Genomic DNA, 22,938 nt, shown 5'->3' with positions numbered 1-22,938 from the left:
TTGGTTGTGTTTACTCTTCCCTACTCCTACATTTTCTGACTAATTATTCCCAAACCACCTAAAATCTTTCACAGAAATTGCAAATTTTCACAAAATTCCTTCGAACAGCAGCCGGAGGTGAGTCATGTAGGCCAAGGAAAGCACTATATTTGAGCTTGTGCCGTAAATATATTTCATGTTTGTTATTAATTTTTCCTTGTCTCCATGCTGAACAAATGGAGACAGTAAAGACAAAGAAGATAGGAAACTACGTAAATTTGCGAGAGTAATGCTTTTATACTAATTGAACATGAGGACCACAGGGGTTTTTCAGATTTTTTTCCCCCATAGCTACTTTAGTAGGCCACTTTTTTGTTTTAAAATTTTATGGATCAAGATATAAATGAAAATTTAAATGAAAAACCTTAAAACATCCAAATCCCTGCCTTGACTCATTTGGTAACACATTCTCCCATACTGATGTTATTTTTCCCTCCCCCTGCACAGGATCTATTTATTTCTTTATTGAAAAACTCATTACATATGTTCAGGCAATGTCAATTAGCAACGGTGTTACAAGAATTTTATGTTTGAGCTACAATGAATTTCTGAAAAAAAGAAAATCTGTTGTTTTCCAGGCTGAGGCAGCAATTGGAGAAATTCCAAAACAGTATCTAAATTTACATTTTATTGTTATGCATGAATTCTTTTACAACTTCCTATAGGGCATTTAGAGAAAAAGAAAAAGAAAACAAACTTTGTTTTGTTTGTTTTTCTTGCTGCTATGGTGTTAATACCTTTTTATAGAGCCAGTGTTTGAGGGCGGTAAGACTAAATTAGAAAAACTGAAGAAACAGATGAGCTAAATCTCTTAAGGAACTCTATTTGTAAGAAAGAAAATTGGCCCATGGGAATCAGAGCTCCTCTATGGCTTGATTTCAAATCAGAAATGAAACTAAAATTATTATAATAAAATCTTCATTTTTCTGTGAGTGTCTTGCAGCTTAGGAACAATTTGTAGTCAGTCATGTCTCTGATATTTTGCATTTGAACTCTGCTCCTTTATAACTATAGCAAGTTGCTTCCTGTTGAAATATCGTATCATTGCATATACCTGTCAGTGTGCCTATCCAGGAAACATTTTGCAGTTGACATCACTGTGTAGGAGGTTTAACAGAGATAACATGTGACAGGGGAAAACAAAACAAACAAACAGAAAAACACCTGTAAGAGGTAGCAGTTGTAGAGAAACCATGTAGGTGGGATCAAAGACTTCGGTCAAATGTGTAGACCTCAAGATCTGCTGTGAGTGATGCTGTGGCTGTTAGCATGCTAGTTTCCTCATAGTTAAGGTGACAGTAGAGGTTCTGAAGAGAAAATCTGGGCATCAAATTCAACATCTTTGAGCTGCCTGAATATACTTACATAAATATATCAAAGTAATGCTTCTATTAGTTTATTTTTTGAGAATTTCATAGAATGCTTTTGATTCATATTCATTCTCCGTCTTCCTTACTCAGTTTCCCATGCTCTCCCTCTCTTTCTCTTTCTCTTCTCTCTCTTCCCCCTCTCTCTTCCTTTCTCTCTGCCTCTTCCTTTCTCCCCTCTATCCATTTAAATTTATCAAGGTGAGCTTATGTTGGCCAACTACCCGATTGGTATACTAGGCATTGCCGCATTATACAAAACTCTCCTCCCATGTCCCAGGGCCATTTCACCGCATGCATACCTGACCTCATCTACTTACTTTTATAATTTCAGTCCATGCAGGACCAATTCTTTCAGGCTTCTGATTGGTATCTTTTCCTGGCAAGATATGTAAAAGGAAGAATAATTAAAGAAATTATTATTCTTTCTCTTACTGCTGGTCTTGAGAGCACAGTTTCTTCATATTAACTACTCTGTTTTCTACAGGCCATATGTCTCCTGGCTTAGAGAGCTGATGAAGTGGACTAATTTGGATCATCAAGAGGTAATATTGATGCTCCAGACTATATTCTTATGAGGTTGCAGCTTATTGCACTTGCATAATTTCTATTACAAACAGCCATCAATGCTTTATGAGGAATGTTCCCGAATCTTTCAAATGTGGAGCATTTTCTTACCTACCCATTAGGAATCCAACTTCTGTCGCACTGACAGGTTAGTTACACCTTGAAGACTGCTGCCTCTGTTCCTAGCTTTCTCACTGTAAGTGTGTGTGACAAGACCAGCATGGCCATGTGATAATCATGGCTGGGTGTTTAATGGACATGTGCTAATTTCTTTGGTGGAGCAGGGGCATCGATACCTGGGGAATGGTCAGTGAGATAAGCATGCATCCTGCAATGCACCTCAAGTACTAGTGGTAAACAGAACCACCTACTTCATCCCTGGCCTCTGAGACCTCCTCAGATAGTCCACTAATTAAAGAGTCAGAATCATACAATAATGATGGTTGTTTCAGTTCTTACCCTACACTCTGAGGATGACACCTCATTTCTACAGTATATAATCTCTAAGCAGGCATCTCAGCTGCTGCTCTCAAAGGCTGCCTGATGCTCTATCAAGCTGATAAGTTATGTGATCGGGTCAGTGTGCTCTGTAATCATGCATGCAAACCTCATTTTCTTCCACAAAAAGAAATACAGACACACACACACCAACTTAAAACTTAGATTAAAATAGAAGAAAAGAAGGACATTAGGAGAGAATATATAGTGTGTCTTAATTTTCATTGTGAAAGCAAATGAGAAATAAAAATAATAGATATGTTTAATTAGAAACACTGTGGAACATTAAAAAGTTACAGTGCCAAAGCACTGTAAAATGGTGTATACTGATTGATTGAAATTTGAAACCATTTCTCATTTGCAGTTCTACTGTCTTTGGATTAGGCTACATTTTACTTTTTTTTTTTTCTCACCATCTCTTCATGAGAAATACTATCACATGCTGTTGAGTACTTAAGTCTGATGGAAGAACTAAGCTCGACCAAATGCTAAAGCATGCTGCAATTAGGAACACCTATCAGAAAACCCTAGAATCAGGGTTTCTAGTCCTGTTGTAGGAGATTTAGTATTTAATTCTGATGAGTGTGGTGAAAACAACAGCCTCTCATCTGCTGAGGACTGAGTTAGTTCTGAAATCACAGTATTACAAATGTTCCAAACCAGGAATCATCTAGCTAAGATCTTAGCTATGTGACTTATTATGATAGACCAGTTCCACTATTTTTGAGCCAAATTTGAAGCAAGCCTTAATTAAATACTGGCCATTAGGACGGACTCTGGCCAGGACTATTTCAGGGTTCCCAGAAAATAGCAACAATTCACATCTGTGTACAACTTAATCTTGTATACATATACACAATGAATTCACGTTGAAGCTTCGAAAAGATTGTTTTGCTTTCGGATCAGAGGCCTTGGGAATGGGATCATGTGATGTATGTGGCTCGCACCATCCACTGTGACATAAGTCTTGATGTGCAACACTGATTCTTTTTCTTGTTCTTACTCCATCGTTTCAGGCATAAAGTGTTAGCCACATGAGGTCACTGTTGTACATGCATGAATTATAACTACTGCGTAACTCTCGATTCTCCTTGTTAAAAACTGGTAGGACTTGTGACCTGAATAAACTATACATGTTTAAGGAGACAAGGTATTGTGTAGCACTTAACCTTGAAAATTTGGTTGATGTGGAAATATCTGTGTTTTAAAGATTTATCATACGGCTGAGAGGATAATTTTTGTTAATGACTGCAAAATTTCAAAGTTGATGATAGTTGGACAGAGAGAAAACACTTCTAAAATGATATAATGGAAGCTGCCTCGGTCCTTAGAGTCACTCTTACAGGTGGCTTTGAAGAACATTATGATTTTTGTAGAATGATGTCCAGGTAATTATTTCGGAATACCTTTAACCAATTAAGGATTATTTAACATTCTTATCTGTTATTCTATAGTAGTAGGGCCAATACAAATTATACAAAAATAACAGTGGCTGACATATACTATCTCATTCACAGATCCACTTGAAGTAAAGGTATTCAGTTGTGAATTAAGCATACTCATGGACATACAGGATCTCTAAAGCAGTGGAACCCCGTGGGTCAGTATATAACGTAGAGGACAGCATAATTCTGTGTGAGTGTTCCTGTCTAGTGCTTCATCCAGCCCATCAGAATTAATTTTGTCAAGGTGACCAGCCACCTCCATGACACCAAGACCAATGGACAATGCCAAGTGTCCCTTATTATTGGGTTCTTGATTATGAACTGGAAATTAGAACTAATGACAACCTGTAAATTTCTTTTTGCATATATGACATTCAGTAATTCCACGCTCTAATAAGCTCATACTCTAGTACCATCATTTGTTAAACAGTCCTTAAATATTGGTGTTTTGAATTCCTCCATCAAATCCCCTCCTCATCATTTTATTTCCCAAAGTGGACTGATACTTTTTCATTTAAAAAATACCAACTGCATGTACAATGTAAGCTTCCAAGAGTGGGAAGTAATCAATAGTTCCTCTCAGCTGGGATGTCTATGAACCACTTCTCTAGGGGTGAAACAATTTCCACTCATATGTTGGTTGTAACCAGCAGTTGTCTAGTTGGGCTTAAGGGCTGCTCAGCAGAAGGGAAATGATACCTGGTATTGAAAACTTAGCAGAGCAACTATGTCGAATGACGTCATGAATTTTAGAGCAGAACTTACTAACGTCAGTTCACTAAAGCGCCAAAATTCTTAAAGTTTATTTTACACCCACAAAACTGAAGCTCTCACCTGTGATACCTCAATAACATGGCTGCCTAAATAAGACCTGAAGGATGACAACACCAACAGAAGGAGGAAATTGCACAGTCTTCACCCATGTACTGTAGTCCACTAAGGGCTGCTGTTTTTCAGAATGAACTCCTTAACTGACTATTTAATACTAAATGGTCATCTCTGAAATCATACATACACACACACACACACATACACACCTACACACATACACACCATATGCATGTAAATGAATAAAAATCAAGAAACCAGGACTTTGAGAGAAAGTGAGAAAAAGATACGGGAAGGGTTAGAGTCACAAAAGGGAACAGGAAAAAATCATGTGATTATATTTTAATTAAAAATGAAAAATAAAATACCAACTGTATAATCTATAGACTTAATTTTCATATGTATGTAATTCTTTCTCTTAGGTCCAAGCTTCAGTGCAGACATTAGGTTGCCAATTCAACTCACCACCAAGTATATTCCCAGGCAATAGCAAGAGGACCATTGGCATTTAGTGTGAAGCACAGTTAAGCATCAAGTCTGTATCATTTTATATATGAATTATTGTGTTAGGAGTATATTAGTTCATACATGGTTTAGGGTTTAAGAATAGAAGAGGATATGTACAAAATAAAACTCTAGCATATGTGGAAAAAGCTCTTTGTTGGTCTCTGTCAATATTTTTGAAGATCTTTGGTAAATCACATAAAATATTCTATTTTATCTCATAAAATATTAAAAAACATAGGAAATGGTTATTGACTTTCTTTCCTCTGTTGGTCACTACTTTCCATTCCAGGCCAAATTTTCTAACATCATTCACCAATGTGAGCTGTTCTCTCAAGCTCTTCTGAAGAATAGTAGCTCTTGTTCAATATTTGTATAAGTATTGTGATAGGCTGCTAAAATTCTTCCCATATGCATTTATATTGAATATTTGACTTTGGATTGATTTTCAGGACACACGATTTAAAGCCAGCTCACTAGTTTGATCTAATGGAGTCATGAAAATGGGATTTCATATTTTGTAAGAAAAAAAAGTTCTTTAAGAGAAGGAGGACCGGGGTAAGAGGATCAACCCTTACTTAGAAAGACAAAGGAGATGGACATTGGAAGAAGGAGAAAACAAGAAACAGGACAGGAGCCTACCACAGAGAGCCTCTGAAAGACTCTACCTAGCAGTGTATCAAAACAGACGCTGAGACTCATAACCAAACTTTGGGCAGAGTGCAGGGAATCATATGAAAGAAGAGGTAGTTAATAAGACCTGGAGAGTACAGAAGCTCCACAAAGAGAGCAACAGAACCAAAATATCTGAACTCAGGGGTATTTTCTGAGACTGATACTCCAACCAAGATACATTCATTGATGTAACCTAGAACCCCTGCTCAGATGTAGCCCACAACAGCTCAGTCTCCAAGCGGGTTCTCTAGTAAGAGGAAGAGGGACTGTCTCTGACATGAACTCAGTGGCTGGCTCTTTGACCCCTGCCCCAAGAGGGAGGAGCAGCCTTGCCAGGCCACAGAAGAGGACATTGCAGCCAGTCCTGATAAACTAGGGTCGAATGGAAGGGGAGGTGGACCTCCCCTATCAGTGGACTTGTAGAAGGGCATGGGAGGAGATGAGGGAGGAATGGTGGAATTAGGAAGGAATGAGGGAGGGGTCTACATCTGGGATACAAAGCAAATAAAATGTAATTCATGTAAAAAATAAAAATTAAAAAGAGTATCATCTATCCTTTTAGTAGTAGTACCATGTTGATAATATTCACAGCTATTTTAAGTTGAATGAAATTGAAAGCAAATAAAATGTAATTCATGTAAAAAATAAAAATTAAAAAGAGTATCATCTATCCTTTTAGTAGTAGTACCATGTTGATAATATTCACAGCTATTTTAAGTTGAATGAAATTGATTTATTCTGTCTTCAGATATTGTAATATTAGAGAATCTATCCACCTATTCCTTTCTATTTTTATTATCAGCAGACTAATTAATTTTGAAGAGTTATATTTAGAAAGTCCTCATTAAGCTAGGATTATATCTTCATGATTGTCTCTTTTGTGGAACCAGAGATGACTAATGAGAAAAATATACTCCAGAGTTTGTTGAAGTTGTTAAATTAATGAGCTCATTCAGGCTGGGTAATTCCAAGGCTTGTTTCAATCATGACTTTTTCCACTTTGTTTTATTATGTGTTATGGAATCCCGAGTTCCTTATTTTATTCTTGAGTTTCTATACCTCTGTATAAATAAAGCCGAGTCTGATTCTAAGTTTTAAGCAAAATATTTATCTGATGGAAAATATGTTGAATCATATATATGATAATTGACTCTTTCCATAAATATTGGGAAAGTTTATTAACAGGCCTTAAAGCTAAAAATTACAAGCATGCCACCACTGACCACTATTTTATCGTTCTTTATAATACATGACTACTCTTGATTACAGTGAACAACAGCATATGATAAATCTTTTTTTTTTCTTTTAAAAAGGAGGTTAGTGTCTCCTTGTTTTGGTAAAAAAAAATGTAGTTTCTTGCAGAGAGGAAGACTTTTCATCTTTCAAACAAGACTCATAAATTAGAGAGAAAGAGAGAACATAAAACCTGACACCATAGATAAGGTTTCCTTCATAGCATCCTTTCTTCATTTATCTAATATATTAGTGTTAAGCTTGTTGGCATCCAGTTAGACACTGGGAGACAGCAAATCTTAGAATATACAGAGAGTGTTGATTATTAACAACACTGTGTGTGGGTGGAGGTGGGGGTGTCTTGATTCGCCAGTGTGTTTTAGCACATTTGCATGTCTGTTAATTGCAAGTAAAAGAAATAAGCAAATGCTGTTCCTATAGTGCTATTTTATCTCCGTATGATTCTAGATCACAGTGGCCTGATTTCTATTTTTATTCATGAGCTCTGATTGCTGCGAGATGCATCATATGCTCTTTCTGGTATATTCTATTATTATTCCTAGCTGTATGTTGCTGTTGCTATATGAAGTTATACTTGTATGTCCATTGCCACGAGTTTGTCCATATGGGTTTTATCAATACAATAATGGTTGTGCTTCCTGGACAAAACTTTTACTTGTTTAGTTCTACAACTGATCATCAATTTGCCATACCATTGTCAAAAGAAAGAAAATAAGAAAGAAGGAAAGAAAGAACAGAACAGAACTTGAACTTTCTTTCTTTTTTTTTTTTTTTTTTTTTTTACTTAAATGACATAGCAGGCGAATATTGATAGTTTTCTCAAGTAGGGTTGAAAGCTTAAGCCTGTATGCCCAATTAAAAAAAAAAAAAAACAGATATGAAGCTAGGCTCTAGTTGACCAGGCATTAACATACAACTGAGTAAGAAATAGTCTTTTACATGTAGGCTATGGACAATTCCAAGTGGTTTGTTAACAGGCAACAACATAGTGAAAAAAAGATAATGCACTCATTGCATTAGGCCATACTCAAAAGTAAGGCTGTTCTATTGTCTCTCTTTTTATAAGAATCAACATATCTAGCATATTGTGTGGCTTTAAACCTTTGATTGCCAAACAAAAATAGAGTGGTTCCTTCAGGCAAGCAGATAGAGTATGTAATTTCTTCCTTTCAATTTTTATGCATTCCCTAAGAATATGCTTACATATATATATATAAGCATATATATGCATATATATATATAATGTTCAACTTCTTTCCCTTTATTCTTCATTTAACCTTGTTTAATTGTTCACAAACAACATTGCCTATAACAACTACTATAAGAGCAATACATATGATTATGTAATAGTATTGTTCTTTGTGATTGGCTCAGAATCAATCTAAGGTATATACAACAGATGCTATATATAGAATCAGCTTATTATGCATGAGTTTATAGATAATGTGTTTTTACTTTCAGCAAACATTGATGACAATAAACTCAACATTGCAATCTGCATCATAATAGGTTACAGATTTATCAATTTATCCTTACAATGATAACATATTAGGCTTGTTCTACATACCCTCCCTGAGATAATCTTATGAAAACTCTGTTTCCTAGATTATGAGTACTATATTATTATCAATCCCATGTTTTAAAGCCTTTTCCCCAAAATTAGAATTCCAAACTGCTTTTCCATCATGACTTTGAAATCTAGGGCACAGGTTCTTAAAATTCCAAGAGTTTTTAGTAATTAGCTAGTGCAAAACATACAGTTAGTTTAGGTAACAAATAAAACCTAGAAGAGACTGGAGTATACACTTTGGAGTGAGACACATTGAATTTGGGATGTAGCCTATTGCTTATTTGCTTGGTGCCTTTGAACATATTACTGTTGTCCTTAAACATTAGTTTCTTCTTGCACAATATGATGACATTGTAGGATTAAATTAGACACATGATATACAATGCTTAGCATAATGTTGCTCAAATATATATATATATATATATATATATACATATATATATATATATGGCTGCTTAATTCATAAACAGAGTTAATGTCTAAAAGACACTAAACTCACAGAAGCAAACAGAATCATTTGTACAAGACAAGGTATAATTGATGATCCAAAAGGCATCCATCTCCATTTCTGGAAATTACAATCCTGTCTATTAAGGTACTAAGGATAAAAACACAAGGACTCATTATTCATCCCTAGCATGACAGTACAATGTTTGCTGAAAAACAAAGATTTCACTTTGGTGGATTCAGACTTTTGTTAATCATACCTAACTCTTCAGCTCCAGCTGAACAGAACTATAGATTGTTGATTCAAAATACCACATGAATAAGCCTGATCCTGTCTTTAATACCCTCTGATGCTTGAAAAGGCAGGGCACTATCATTTTCCTTGCTCTGGTCATTCTTCTTTCAACGTCTCATGTAACATCCCATTGAACTCTGAGCAGTCAATAACTTTTCCAGCTCAAGTTTCAAACACCCCTACAATCCTCTCCTAAACAACATGCTCACGTCTCTTACAGCAATACCATATTCTTGGCAACAATTTCTGTCAGTTACAAGGTTTCTATTGCTGTGATTAAGCACCATAACCAAATAAAAGTTTTGGAAGAAAGAGGTTGTTTCATGTCAAAGTTCAAGGTAACAAACGGTCCCTCACTAAGGAAAGTCAGGGCATGATTCAAGGAAGGAACCATGAACTACCTGCCACAGAAGCAATGGAGGAATGTTGCTTACAGGGATGGATGCTCCCCATGACTCACTCAGCTTGCTTTCTTACAGCTTCAAGGATAACCTGCTTAGGGTTGACAGTTCCATCAGTGACTTGGGTCCTCCCACATAAATAAAAAATTTAAGAAGATGTCCTACAGATTTGTCTATGGGAAGTTTTATACAGAGACTTTTTCTCAAGTGACGCCTCATCTTTCCAAAATGATACTCGCTTGTGTCAAGTTGACATAAAGGTAACCAATATAACTACTTACATAGTCAGGCTCCATATGACCTTTTATAAATAAATACTAGTTTTCTAAAATATTACCAATTCTGCTTATCCCTAAGTAAAATTTTGCAGTGTTAATGCCCAAACCATTGTAGTCAAGTCCTTTCTCTGTTGTTAGCTCAACAAAACCAGCACAAATAACATTTTAGAAACTCAAGTTCTATCACATTCATGTCAAGCTTTTATACTTTCATGCATTCAGAATAAATACTCATTTCATGAATATTTTAAAATCATTGCCACTGATAATTCTCTCCATATTTTTAAGTCTTGGGTTAAAATAGTTATCTTTCTGAATAGGTATTTATGTATTTATTTATTTATCATTACATTTTATTCACTTTGTATCCCCTCTCTCATCTCCTCTCCATCCTATCCACCCTCATCTTCTTCCCCTATGCCCCTTCCCTAGTTAGAATCTTGAAACAACCTAAATGTCCATCAACTGAGGAATAGATACAGAAATTGTGGTACCTTTACAAAATGGAATACTACTTAGCAATTAAAAACAAGGAAATCATGAAATTTTCAGGCAAATGGGTGAAACTAGAAAAGATCATCCTGAGTGAGGTATCCCAGAAGCAGAAAGACACACATGGTATACACTCACTTATAAGTGGATATTAGAATATAATACAAGATAAACATACTAAAATATATAGTCCTAAAGAAGCTAAACAAGGAGGACTCTACGGAGGATACTTAATACTTATTCAGAAGGGCAAACAGGATAAACATTGTAAGTGGCAGAAGACAGTGAACAGGACAGGAGCCTTTCACAGAGAGCCTTTGAAAACCTCTACTGATCAGGGTATCAAAGCAGATGCTGAGACTTATAGCCAAATTTTGGGCTGAATAGGTATTTTATTTAGTAATCAATGTCATTTTATTTAGTAGTCAAAATAGTGGAATTATGTTATTTTCTGGATAGTTTATGGAATGGGAAATTATCATGTTGACTGAAATAAGCAAGACTCAGAAAGTGAAATTTGAAAATTAATTTTTAAAAATAACACACAACAGTTGGAAGAGGCCTATTTGGGAAGAGGAAGGGAACATGCAGAGAAGGAAAAAGAGATATTTATAGGTAGATGAATAGTATCTATAAACTACAAAGTACATTATATATATATATATATATACATATATATATGAAAAGGCTAAAATGAAACTGATTATTTGTATAGTAGAAAATATTACTCTTAAATAAAAATGAAAGATTATCCCATTTCTTTGTAAGACATGTTTTTTTTTAATTTATGTGTTTTCTGATTATAACCAAGTACTTATCCTAGATATACATGTTCTGTAAAATTATATATGTATCTTGCTATTTATTTCTCCCCAGGAGAAAACTGATACCATAAAGACATTATATTTCGTCTTACTATAGTCTTGCACTTAGAATGTTCTTTGCTTATCGCAGATACTCACAACAGCTATGGAATCCATAACTGTGGGCTTTCCACTCTGCTTCCTCAAGCTTTGGTAGTCATTTTCATACAATGACATTTACAATGTCCTTGAATAGTCTGGAAAATAAAACACAAGCTCTTATCTTCAACTTTATAGAACAAGGTTTAACTCCAAAGGAATAGTGTATCAACACAAATTAGTAGTGACAGAACTTAATAAATGATGCTAAAGAAAAATAGTATAATAAACACTCAGGAAAGGCTAAAGCAAATGTCGCACCCTCACCACAGATAATGTCAGTACTTCAAAACATATACACAGAAAGCAAGACCATAAAACTGTATTAGACACTTACCAAGTTAGGTTATGGTTCCTATTACTCAATCTCTTGTTATCTTCCCTAGTTTCCCATACTCTTCCACATCCTTAGGTGGCTACTACTGCCCATTCTTTTTATTATTATTATTATTTCATTTAATAAACACCAGTAGGAGAAAACATAATGAGTGTTTTTCTTTCTCTGACTAGTTTATTTCACTTATGTTCTCTAGTTCTCTTTTGTTGAAAACACTATGATATCACTCTTTCTCTGGTTGAATAACAATCCATTGTGGATAACTACCACACTTTCTTTAATCATTCACACCCGTTGTTGGTATTCTAGGTTTGTTCTCTGTTTCAGGTACTGAACAAAGAACATAAAAGCTATACAGGTAGTGATTGTGTCCTTCATATGTCTACATCATTTCACTTGTTACATACTCAGAAGTGAGATAGCTTGACCATTTCACTTGTTACATACTCAGAAGTGAGATAGCTTGACCATGGTGGTAAACTTATTTCTGGTTTGTTTAGGAACCTCTATAATATTCTCCACAATGGCTAAAAATTTACCACCAGCTGTCAGAAATCTCTGTGGTCCCATGAAGAGTGTGTCGCAGGAGCACAGTAGGCTGTGTTCTCAGAAACCAAGTTGAGTCAGCAGAAAAACGTCTCTCCAGCAAGTTTGCCTTCCAAGCATATAGTCCATTTTAAATATTTTATTAATAATGAAAGCAGAGGAAGCTGAGAGTAGGTTTACTATTAAATATAATGATAAAGGGCCATAACTTTACAACTGTAGAATTCTTGGGCTGGGAATTTGGCCCAGGGAGTAAGAATATTTGCCAGTAAAGAGGGGCTGTGTCTAAATCTCCAGCACTCCTATAATTCTGGATATGGCTGTTTGTAACATCATTGACAGATGAGACAGGTAAAATCTGGGAGCCTGGGAGACAGCCAGCCTAGCCAAAATAGCTTTAATTTTAATGAGAGGATTTGTCTAAGAAGTAAGATGGAGAGGGATAGAGTAAAACATCCTGTGCATGATTACAAAAGGTGCATGCACTAGCACGCACATAGGCGTGCTACCCCGCATACACATACACACAGACACGCCATTTGGTGACCTTTAAGAATAATCGTGTCTGATATGATCACTGCAAGTTATAATTGTAATAATAAAAGTAACATCTGAAATGTATTTGAAGTCAACATTTTAATTCTATAGGCACTTAGATGAAAATTAAAATGGAAAAATTACCCATTTTATTGAAAATGGTTGGTTATTATCATTAAACTGAGAGTTCCCTTAATTTACTTAGTTTGATAAATAGACATTAAAAATAATAATTACGGAAAGATCTTAGCCTTAACTTTATCTTTTTTAAACATAGCAGAAGATAGTCAACATGAAAAGTATTATGAGTTCAGAGTAAACTTATAATAATGTTACCATTTTTTTAAGTTATAGCAAAGTGATTCTATAAAGTCTTTGAAATTTGTTTTCATGTTTTCACACCTACAATTGAGATCATCACTTGTATAAAACATCTGAGTGGATTATAAGAGAGAAACTACAGTGTGGGTCCTAAGACACAGATGAGGGCTTACTAAAATTGGCTATAGCCAATTTCTTTAAGTCCATTTCTAGAGAAGGCTTGGGGATAGCAAGCTGACGCTGTATGCTGGTGACTTCCCATGTTCTATAGCCCATCATCAATATCCCTGACTTCATTTTTCACGGAGAGGCATTTTATGTAATAAATCTTCTCACACCACTGTGTCTCTCTTTTGTGTGCCCTATGTTAAAATTCAAAAGTGAATTTCAACAACATTTTTTTTTTTTTATAATTCCAATTAGAGGTATTGCAAGAAGATTTTGGATAATCTTTTCTGAGTTTGCCTATGATGATGGCCCGTATTATTTTAGGATGATGAATTATCTTCCTCTGGGCATTCATGACACTAATGCTTATCCTAATCTGTTATCTAATGAGATAAGAGTGTGAAACAACAAGGGTTCCTGCCAAACATGGCCAATTAAATGCTCGATTACAGACACTGGAAGTTGTGTAGAACTCCATGGAGGCAGTGGTCATTCTGTAATTGAATTAGGAGATCATCATCAGTTCGTTAAAGAAGTTCTTGATAAAGAACACGGCGAATCCATTTGTGAATGTGTTCATCTCTCAGGATAAAAATCGAGTTTTAAGTGGGTGAATGTTGTTCTTAATGAGGAAAAGTGTTAACTGTCAATTTTCACACAAGGGAAAATTGAGAGTTAGAATAAAAAGAAAAAAATATATATATAAAACGCCAGTGCTCTATAGAGTAGTGGTCTCTTTAATACAAACTGTGTGTTTTTATGAATCTGGGTTTGAACATTAAAACAAAAGAAACATACATATACAAGGATGTTAGTGAGGTGAAGAACTGTGGACTTAAGATCAAGAACCTTCTGGCTGAAGACTGACATAAGGTCAACAGAGTGTTGCCACTGTCTCGTCAGTCCACACTCTGCGCTGGAGGCTATTTTGACCTGACATCCATAGACTGTTAAGTTTTATTGGAACAATCTCTGTAATATATGTGTCTATAATTGCTAATCAGTGACAAATGTTTTGGAATGGGATAGTTAGCATTCTTACAAATAAGGGATAAATATCAACTTCAGGTTTCAAAGGTAAACCTAATTTTCCTGGCTTCTGACATCTAAGACATAAGCCTATGTACACAATCAAGTGACTGGAACTCAGTTTCAGCTGCTCATAAATAGTCTGTAATAGGCTTGAGATTGGATGATAAGTAAAAGAAGGTAATAGATAAGGTGATTTACAAAGTTTTAGGCAAATACATCATTCTATAATAATAGAATGTGCAATAAAGAGTATGCTAAAAGACATTTTTTCTTATAACTTTTACCATACCACATTTCATTTTTCTCTATCATGTACTGTACATACTGTATAACTGGTTTTCAATTGTAGATGAAGTTAGTAGACTTGGCTGTGGTGCATAAAATTGCATTTATTGCAATCAACAAGGGGTCAGGTTGAATTATGAGCTAACCAACTTTGAATGTTTTCTACAACCCAACCCCGTAGTGGAATAAAAAAATTGGGCTCGAGCCCTGCAGTGACTCTCTAACTTCTTTAATATCTTTCACAAACAGGCAAACCCAAGTTACGGTTTCCATTCTTGCAGAATGGGTAGACTGGCAACAATTTCACATATGGTTATAAGAAAAGTATGAACCCTCTGCTTCTCAAGGGTTGGGCTATGCTCTACCTGTAGCCTTAACAAAAGTGATTCTGTACTGTATGTTCCAGGAAACAACAACCATGTCTTTTTTTATGATAAAGTTGTCTATAACCATATTAGAACTTCACTTTGTTTTTCAAAAGGTTATTTTGATCACATGTGACTATCTTGTTATGACTCCCTGTTGTTATGACTAACTTGTTATGCCCGCATTGCAACCATATCTTTGTTCCAGGACATGTTAATGACTAATGTGCTTATATGTTCTGCTCCTGTATTTCACCCCACCTATTTCACACTGCATTTGGAAAGCCCCTACCCCTGAGCTATTAAAACCTTGTCTTTCTCATGTCCAATACTGAGCTCTTGAACCCTGCATTGGAAAGAGGATGCTCATGCACATAATGGAAAAAAAAAGCTTGTTCTAATTAATTGCTTGCTTTAATTAATTTGGACATGATGATTTGGTCAGTGATCTTCATCCTCCCATTTTCAAGTTAACACTATCTCTTGTAACCACTCTGCTCAAGGACTATAAGAAACTTCTTATTGGCACTGAGTGTTCAGATATTCATACTGGCAGTGTTAACCGCTTCACAGAGCTCTCCTTCAGGCTTCCGTGATGCAGCTAATCTTCGCTTCTTGCTGAGTTGGGGGTCTGTGACACTTTTTTTAAATCTTCCAGACAAAGCCCAAAGAAATCCAAGACTCTGAATTCTTTCCAATGACAATAACTAATGTATTTAAAACTGCCATGCGTCAGCTTTCACAGCTACACACTTAAGGCCTTTACTCTTTGTGTGTGTGTGTGATGGTGATTTTGAGATTCTCTCTCATCTAGAGAATGGTAAGCCCACAAAGTGAGCTTCTGCTTGTGTTGGATAACAGGTTTGATATTTTGCTTCCCACTGCCATGGTCTCATTTCAACCCACCTTCAATTCTGTTCTTGAAAGAACAAATATATTTTTCAGAGAGTAGGAAACATCACCCGGAGAAGGTGTTCCACAATCTCTCATTTCTAGGTCAGTTTGAGCTTAACATGTGCTAGTATTAGGTATACACTAAGGAAAAAGTGTAAAGGTAAATAAATTTAACCACATACCCTCCCACCTAACAGCCCTGACATGTGGTGATACTAAAATAAAATTGGCAAGGTGATGTGTGGTTGGAGAGAGTGAAGGCTGGCACTGAATTCTCCAGTGTTTCCTGAACTCAAAAATTACATATGGACAGTATTTAGAAAACCTTGAGGCTTCATGAAGGAAATTCCACTGAGGCCAACAGCATTGTTTGCAGTCACAAACATAATGCTATACTGCCCTGAGGCAAGACCAATGAGAAGTTTCTTGAGGTTAACCATATCATTGACCATGTCTTTTCTTCCAATATCATTATAAAAAAATCCATATTTAAAAACACATAAATATTATACATGGATTATGGAAACAAAACTAATAGAGCCATGTAAAATCTCTATCTCAGGCTGTGCTCACCTCTCACTAGGGGTCTGTATTGATGTTTGTTGCCCATGTCCCTGGCTTGTACTGCAGCGATGTTGATGTCCATAGGCCATGCTGCTGCTGGGGGCCATATTGATGTCTGTGGTCTATGCTGCCACCTGAGGCCATGATAATGGCCAAGTCCATGCCGCCACAAAGGGCCACGTCTATGTCTGTGGTCCTACTGCAGCTAAGGTCTGTGTTGATGTCTGTGCCCTCTGTTACCACCAAAGGCCGAGTGGATGTCCGTGGTCTTTGCTGAAGCCTGTGGCCACATTGGTGCCCAATGACCATGCTACCTCCTGGGACTCTACTGATCTAAGCCGTCTGCTCTGCCACCTGAGAACATGTTGATTGATATCCATGGTTTGGGCTGCCTCTGAGGGTGTTGTCTGGGTCTGTGGTCCTACTGTGGCTGGGAGCTCTTCATCGTCTGTGCTGTCACTAGAAACAACATGGAGGCCTGTGGCCCATGCTCCTGCTCACTGTGAAGAGCAAGGAGGCTATTTTTACAGTGAAATGCAAACACACAATTGAGGGGAAGAGGCACAGAGCACTTTGGTGACAACCTCTACCCTCACTCCCAAGCCCCCGACACACACTAAAAAAAAAAGTAACAGCCTAGACAGGAAGCCACTAGAGACAACTCAAAAACTGTGATGGGGTGTTGAATTGTAGATACCCACGATTGATGGCTTCTGGCATGGAGTGCAGGAGGGGAAGGAATCAGTTCTATTTAAAGGGCAGACCACTAAGAGTTTGACCAGGCTCCAGTGAATATATAGATAGCACAAATTGAACTATTTTTATTTTTATTTTTACTTTTTGGGGTGGGGGGAGTAACAGAGGGAGGGCAGACATGGACATCATGCACCCCAACCACACTCACTGTGAGTGTGGTTGGGGTGCATGATGTGAATTTCCCAGAAAACCAATATAACTGTTATGTTGAAAATACAAATAAAAATAAAAATCACTGTGTACTTGGTAACTGTACTGGTCAGCTGAAGCCTAGGCAATGGAGTCTAAACTGAAGAGAACAGGTCGAAGTGGTGTCCCAGACAGCACAGAGTAAGAGATGAGTCACTCTAAGTGCCTGCACATCCCAATCCTGATTTTAAAGTTTAAACTTATTCTTAACCCTAAAGAATGCAGTCTTGGCTGAGCTAGGGAAATGCCTCAGCGAATAAAGCACAAGTCCTAGGCTGAGAATTCAGGGCCTCAGCCCCTACAGAAAAACCCTAGGGGCATGGCAGCTCACTTGTAATCCCCAAACTCAGTAGATGAAGACAGGACATCCACGGGACAGGCTAGATAACTAGACTAGCTGGGTTCCTTGAGAAACGGTGCCTCAGTAGATAGCAGGTGATTGATGCAGACTCCCTTGGTCAACCTCTGTCAACATGTGTACACGCCTGCGTATACATGAGAACATGCATGTACACAAGCATGCACAGTGTACAAACATACACATGAAGAAAAGCATCTCTGCCCCTTAGAAATGGGAAATAAACAGATGTTTAGAACATTTTTTTTTACTAAACATGTTAACTATAAATAAGACACTATCGTCTTTGTGATTAATTTTTCTATCCTCCAGACTTTCAAAACGGACTTCTATGTAAAAATCTGGAAGTAATCCTTTTAGAAGCAGAGGATATAACACACCTACTTTCTCATGATCATTTTCCGATATTCTATTAAACTGGGTGTTTATTAGGGTTTCATAAGAATAAACCTCGCAAAGCACAGCACATAAAGAAATTTTACAGTAACAGTATGATTTGGAAAGACACTTCCATACAGTGTAATAAATCTTAATTACATGGAAAAAGCTGTTGAGTACGTATTCCTATTGCTTTGCTAAAAGCTAGTCATTAGTTTAGTCGCATGCTATTGAATACTCTAAATGCTCTATTCCTCATCTCACACTGTGGGAAATGAATCTCAATTTTAAGCTTACTCTTGAAGTTTGGTAAGCTATTTGGGTTACTAGGGTGCTTTCATTCCACTTGCCTTGCCTGTAGTACATAAATTCCAAAGCCAAATAATTAATTTTATCATTAATATTTATTTATGGGTAGCCAAGAACAACTACTTCCTTATTTTTATTTAACTTACTTCTCTGAAATTTTAATGTAGACATAATATATTTATTTTTAGCATTTTTACCTGTATTTTACATATTTCAATTTGTAAGACACTACATTTCTTTTATAGCAGTGGTTCTCAACCTTTATCAGATTGTTTACATTATGATTCATAAGAGTAGTAAAATTACAGTTATGAATTCATTTTATGACTGGGGGTCACCACAACATGACGAACTGTATTATAGAGTTGCAGCATAAGAAAAGTTGAGAACCACAGCTTGATACTATAATGTCTAAAACTGAGGTTCCGTATTATTTTGGATTTTAGATTTATTTATTTTATTTTTTACGCATGCCTGCATGCACGAACTCGTATTGTGAGCATACCTAGTGCCCGCAGAGGCCCGAAGAGGACATCAGATCTTCTGGAATTGGAATTATGAATGGTTGTGTGCCCCCATGCAGGTTTTAGGAATCAAACCCGGGTCGTCTGGAAGATGAACAAGAGTTCTGAACCACTGAGCCATCGCTTCAGCCCCTATCCCCCCAAATAGGTTTTTGAACATGTTTTTCAGCTTCTTGGATTTGCTTTCCATCATGAAAGGGCTCCAAGTCCTTCCCCTTCCAGTGAGTGGTCTTCTGAATTCTTCGTCACCAGGGAAAACATAGAGGCAGAGCTGGGCACTGTGCAGGCTGGTGAGCAAAGGCGCTGGGACTTCTGTCCTGCTGACCAGCACTGTCTCAGCTGTGCTTGGAGCGAGCAAGCTTCCTTGAGGATATGCGGCTACCCTGAAACTGTCACTCGGTGAGAGAGCCACGTTCCAAGTGAGGTCACACGCAGGTGCTCTACTTAAGTGCTGTCCTCATTTTCAGCTCCTTCCAGCCCACGATCTGGATGAGAGAGCCAAACGGACCTTAGAGAATCTGTGCTTCTAGCTACAGAAGCGTCTCCAGGTCTGCAGTTTTCCCAACAAGAGGCCCGGAGCAGACCACCGCCCCCTGTGTCCCTCTGAAATCCCTGGAGCCACAGTGGGGACAGCCTCTTGTACAGCAGTGCCCGGAAACACTGGCTCATGGCTACATGCATTGATTACTAATTTATGTTACAAACACCAGCAGCACGAATTAAAATAATATAAATCTAAATAGTGAGCTTTTAAATTCATGACAAATCTTTTTGTTCTAAAATAGCATGTTATTTTGAGATGATTTATTAGCATAAAACTAAGTTTCATACATTTGTAAAATAATCGCAATGACATGCCGAGAAAAATTCATATTAAATATGACCGTTAAGAATATTTAACATCATATAGGAAAATGATCACATATATAGGGATGATATCAAGGTACAGATTGTGACTATTCTTCAACCAAAATGCTTGAGACTAGAGATGTTTTGATTTTTTAAGATTTTGGAAAAATCTGTAAACACACACACACACACACACACACACAGGACAATATTCAATCCTAAATGTAAAAATCACTTGTTTCATATTCACCTTAAAGCATATCCAAGGTAACTTTATATGCTATTTTAAAACATCTTTGTACATGAAAATGGTGTCATGTGTAGAGTTTTTTATTTGTGGTATTTGACCAGCATTCAAAAGTTAGAGATTTGTGAAGATTTAAGACGAGATATGCCAAATTACATATTCATGACAATAAGCAGATGTATATATAAATTAGTAGGTAAAGTCATTTGGTTTAGTAGGCCACAAGAGTCAAATGGAATTCAATACAAAAATCTGGTCAGGCATTAATCTCAAGTAAAAATGTCTCTTTTCATCTTGGCTTAACCTCTTTTCAAAGTTTCCCCAGAAGGCTAGAAGTTTGGTCAAATAGATAAATGGACTTTTATTGCTGTGGTTCTATATGATTGAATCTGTCACTAGATAATTTTATTAAGGAAAGGAGTTGAACTTTGCAGAGAAATTATTAGAAAAGTGAGAGTCCGTGTGACTCATTTTCAGGATAGAGTATACTATGAACCAATGTGAATTAGAATGAAACAGTTCTTTTAGAGAAGAGCATTCATTGCTGGTGGTGTTAGAGGTAAGACAGCTAACATAAAAGGTGAGAAAAACCCTTCAGAGGAAGTTTGATAAAACATTTCGTTGACTCATGTTACTTGTTTTCTCCTATTTCCAATGTCCACCCCTTTGTCTTTCTAGATGAGGATTGATCATCTTACCCCTGGACCTCTTTCTTGTTTATCTTCTTTAGGTGTACATATTTTAGTATGTTTATAATATCTTATAGGTCTATATAAGTGAGGATATACCGTTTGTGTCTTTCTGCTTTTGGGATGCCTCACTCAGGATGATTTTTTCCAGTTCCCACCATTTTCCTGCAAAATTCATGATTTCCTTGTTTTTAATTATTGAGTAATATTCCATTGTGTAAAAGTACCACAATTTCTGTATCCATTCCTCAACTGAGGGACATCTGGGTTGTTTCCAGGTTCTGGCTATTACAAAAAAAAAAAAGCTGCTATGAACATGGTTGAGCAAATGTCCTTGTTGTGTACTTGAGCATCTTTTGGATATACGCCTAGGAGTGGTATAGCTGGATCTTGAGGTAGCACTATTCCTAGTTGTCTGAGAAAGCGCCAGATTGATTTCCAGAGTGGTTGTACCAGTGGACACTCCCACCAGCAATGGAGGAGGGATCCCCTTTCTCCACATCCTCTCCAGCATTCGTTGACTCATAAGTACATTTCCAGGAAATAAACACTATAAAGGAAAAAATCATACCTACAAGTTCACTTTTTGTAAAATTAAAACATTAGAACCAAACTGCCTCCATGTCCATCCCACTTGTCTTTCTAAGTGAGGATTGATCATCTTACCCCGGGTCCTCTTTCTTGTTTATCTTCTTTAGGTGTACAGATTTTAGTATGTTTATCCTGTCTTATAGGTCCAGTACCCACTTTTAAGTCAAGTAACAGGATAGGAGCTTACCACAGAGGGTCTCTGAAAGACTCTACCTAGCAGTGTATCAAAGCAGATGCTGAGATTCATAACTAAACCTTGGGCAGAGTGCAGGGAATCATATGAAAGAAGGGGTGTTAGTAAGACCTGGAGAGAACAGGAGCTCCACAAGGAACAAATATATCTGGGCACAGGGTTTTTTTCTGAGACTGATTCTCCAACCAAAGACCATGCATTGATATAACCGAGAATCCCTGCTCAAATGTAGCCTATGGCAGCTCAGTATCCAAGTGGGTACCCTAGTAAGGGGAACAGGGGCTGTCTGTGACATAAACTCAGTGGCTGGCTCTTTGGCCTACCCCCCCCACCCAAGGGAGGAGCAGCCCTGGTAGGCCACAGAGGAGGAAATTGCTGCCAGTCCTGAAGAGACCTGTTAAGCTAGGGTCAGATGGTAGGGGAGGGGCACCTCCCCTATCAGTGGACTTAGAGAGGGGCAGGGAGGAGATGAGGGAGGGAGGGTGGGATTGGGAGGGAATGAGTGAGGGGGCTATAGCTGGGATACAAAGTTAATAAACTGTAACTAATATGAGAAAATAAAAATGAGTTCAAGGCCCTTCCCCACTTTTTCTTCTAACCAATTTAATGTGTCTGGTTTTATGTTGAGGTCTTTGATCCACTTGGACTTCAGTTTTGTGCAGGGTGATAAGTATGGATCTATTTGCATTTTTCTACATGTAGACATCCAGTTGGACCAGCACCATTTGTTGAAGATGCTGTCTTTTTTCCATTGAATGGTTTTGGCCTCTTTGTTAAAAATCAGGTGTCCATAAGTGTGTGGGTTTATTTCTGGGTCTTCTATTCGGTTCCATTGATCCACCATTCTCTTTCTATGCCAGTATGATGCAGTTTTTATTACTGTTGCTCTATCGTACAGCTAAGAAACTGATCAAGAGGGAGGAATCTGGCTATAATGATCAATCCCCATCCCGAAAAACATCAGAAGAAAAAGAAAACAAGGAAGAAGTTAGGAGCCTGCCACAGAGGGCTTCTGAAATGCTCTGCCCTGCAGTCTATCAAAGCAGATGCTGAGACTTATGGCCAACTTTTGGGCAGAATGCATGGAATCTTATGAAAGAAGTGGAAATAGTAAGATCTGGAGAGGATGGGAACTCCACAAGGAGAGCAACAGAACCAAAAAAATCTGAGCACAGGGGTCTTTC

This window comes from Meriones unguiculatus, chromosome 20 (genome assembly GCF_030254825.1).
Source record: "Meriones unguiculatus strain TT.TT164.6M chromosome 20, Bangor_MerUng_6.1, whole genome shotgun sequence".
Classification (NCBI taxonomy): domain Eukaryota; kingdom Metazoa; phylum Chordata; class Mammalia; order Rodentia; family Muridae; genus Meriones; species Meriones unguiculatus.
Note: the sequence above shows the minus strand (reverse complement) of the source record.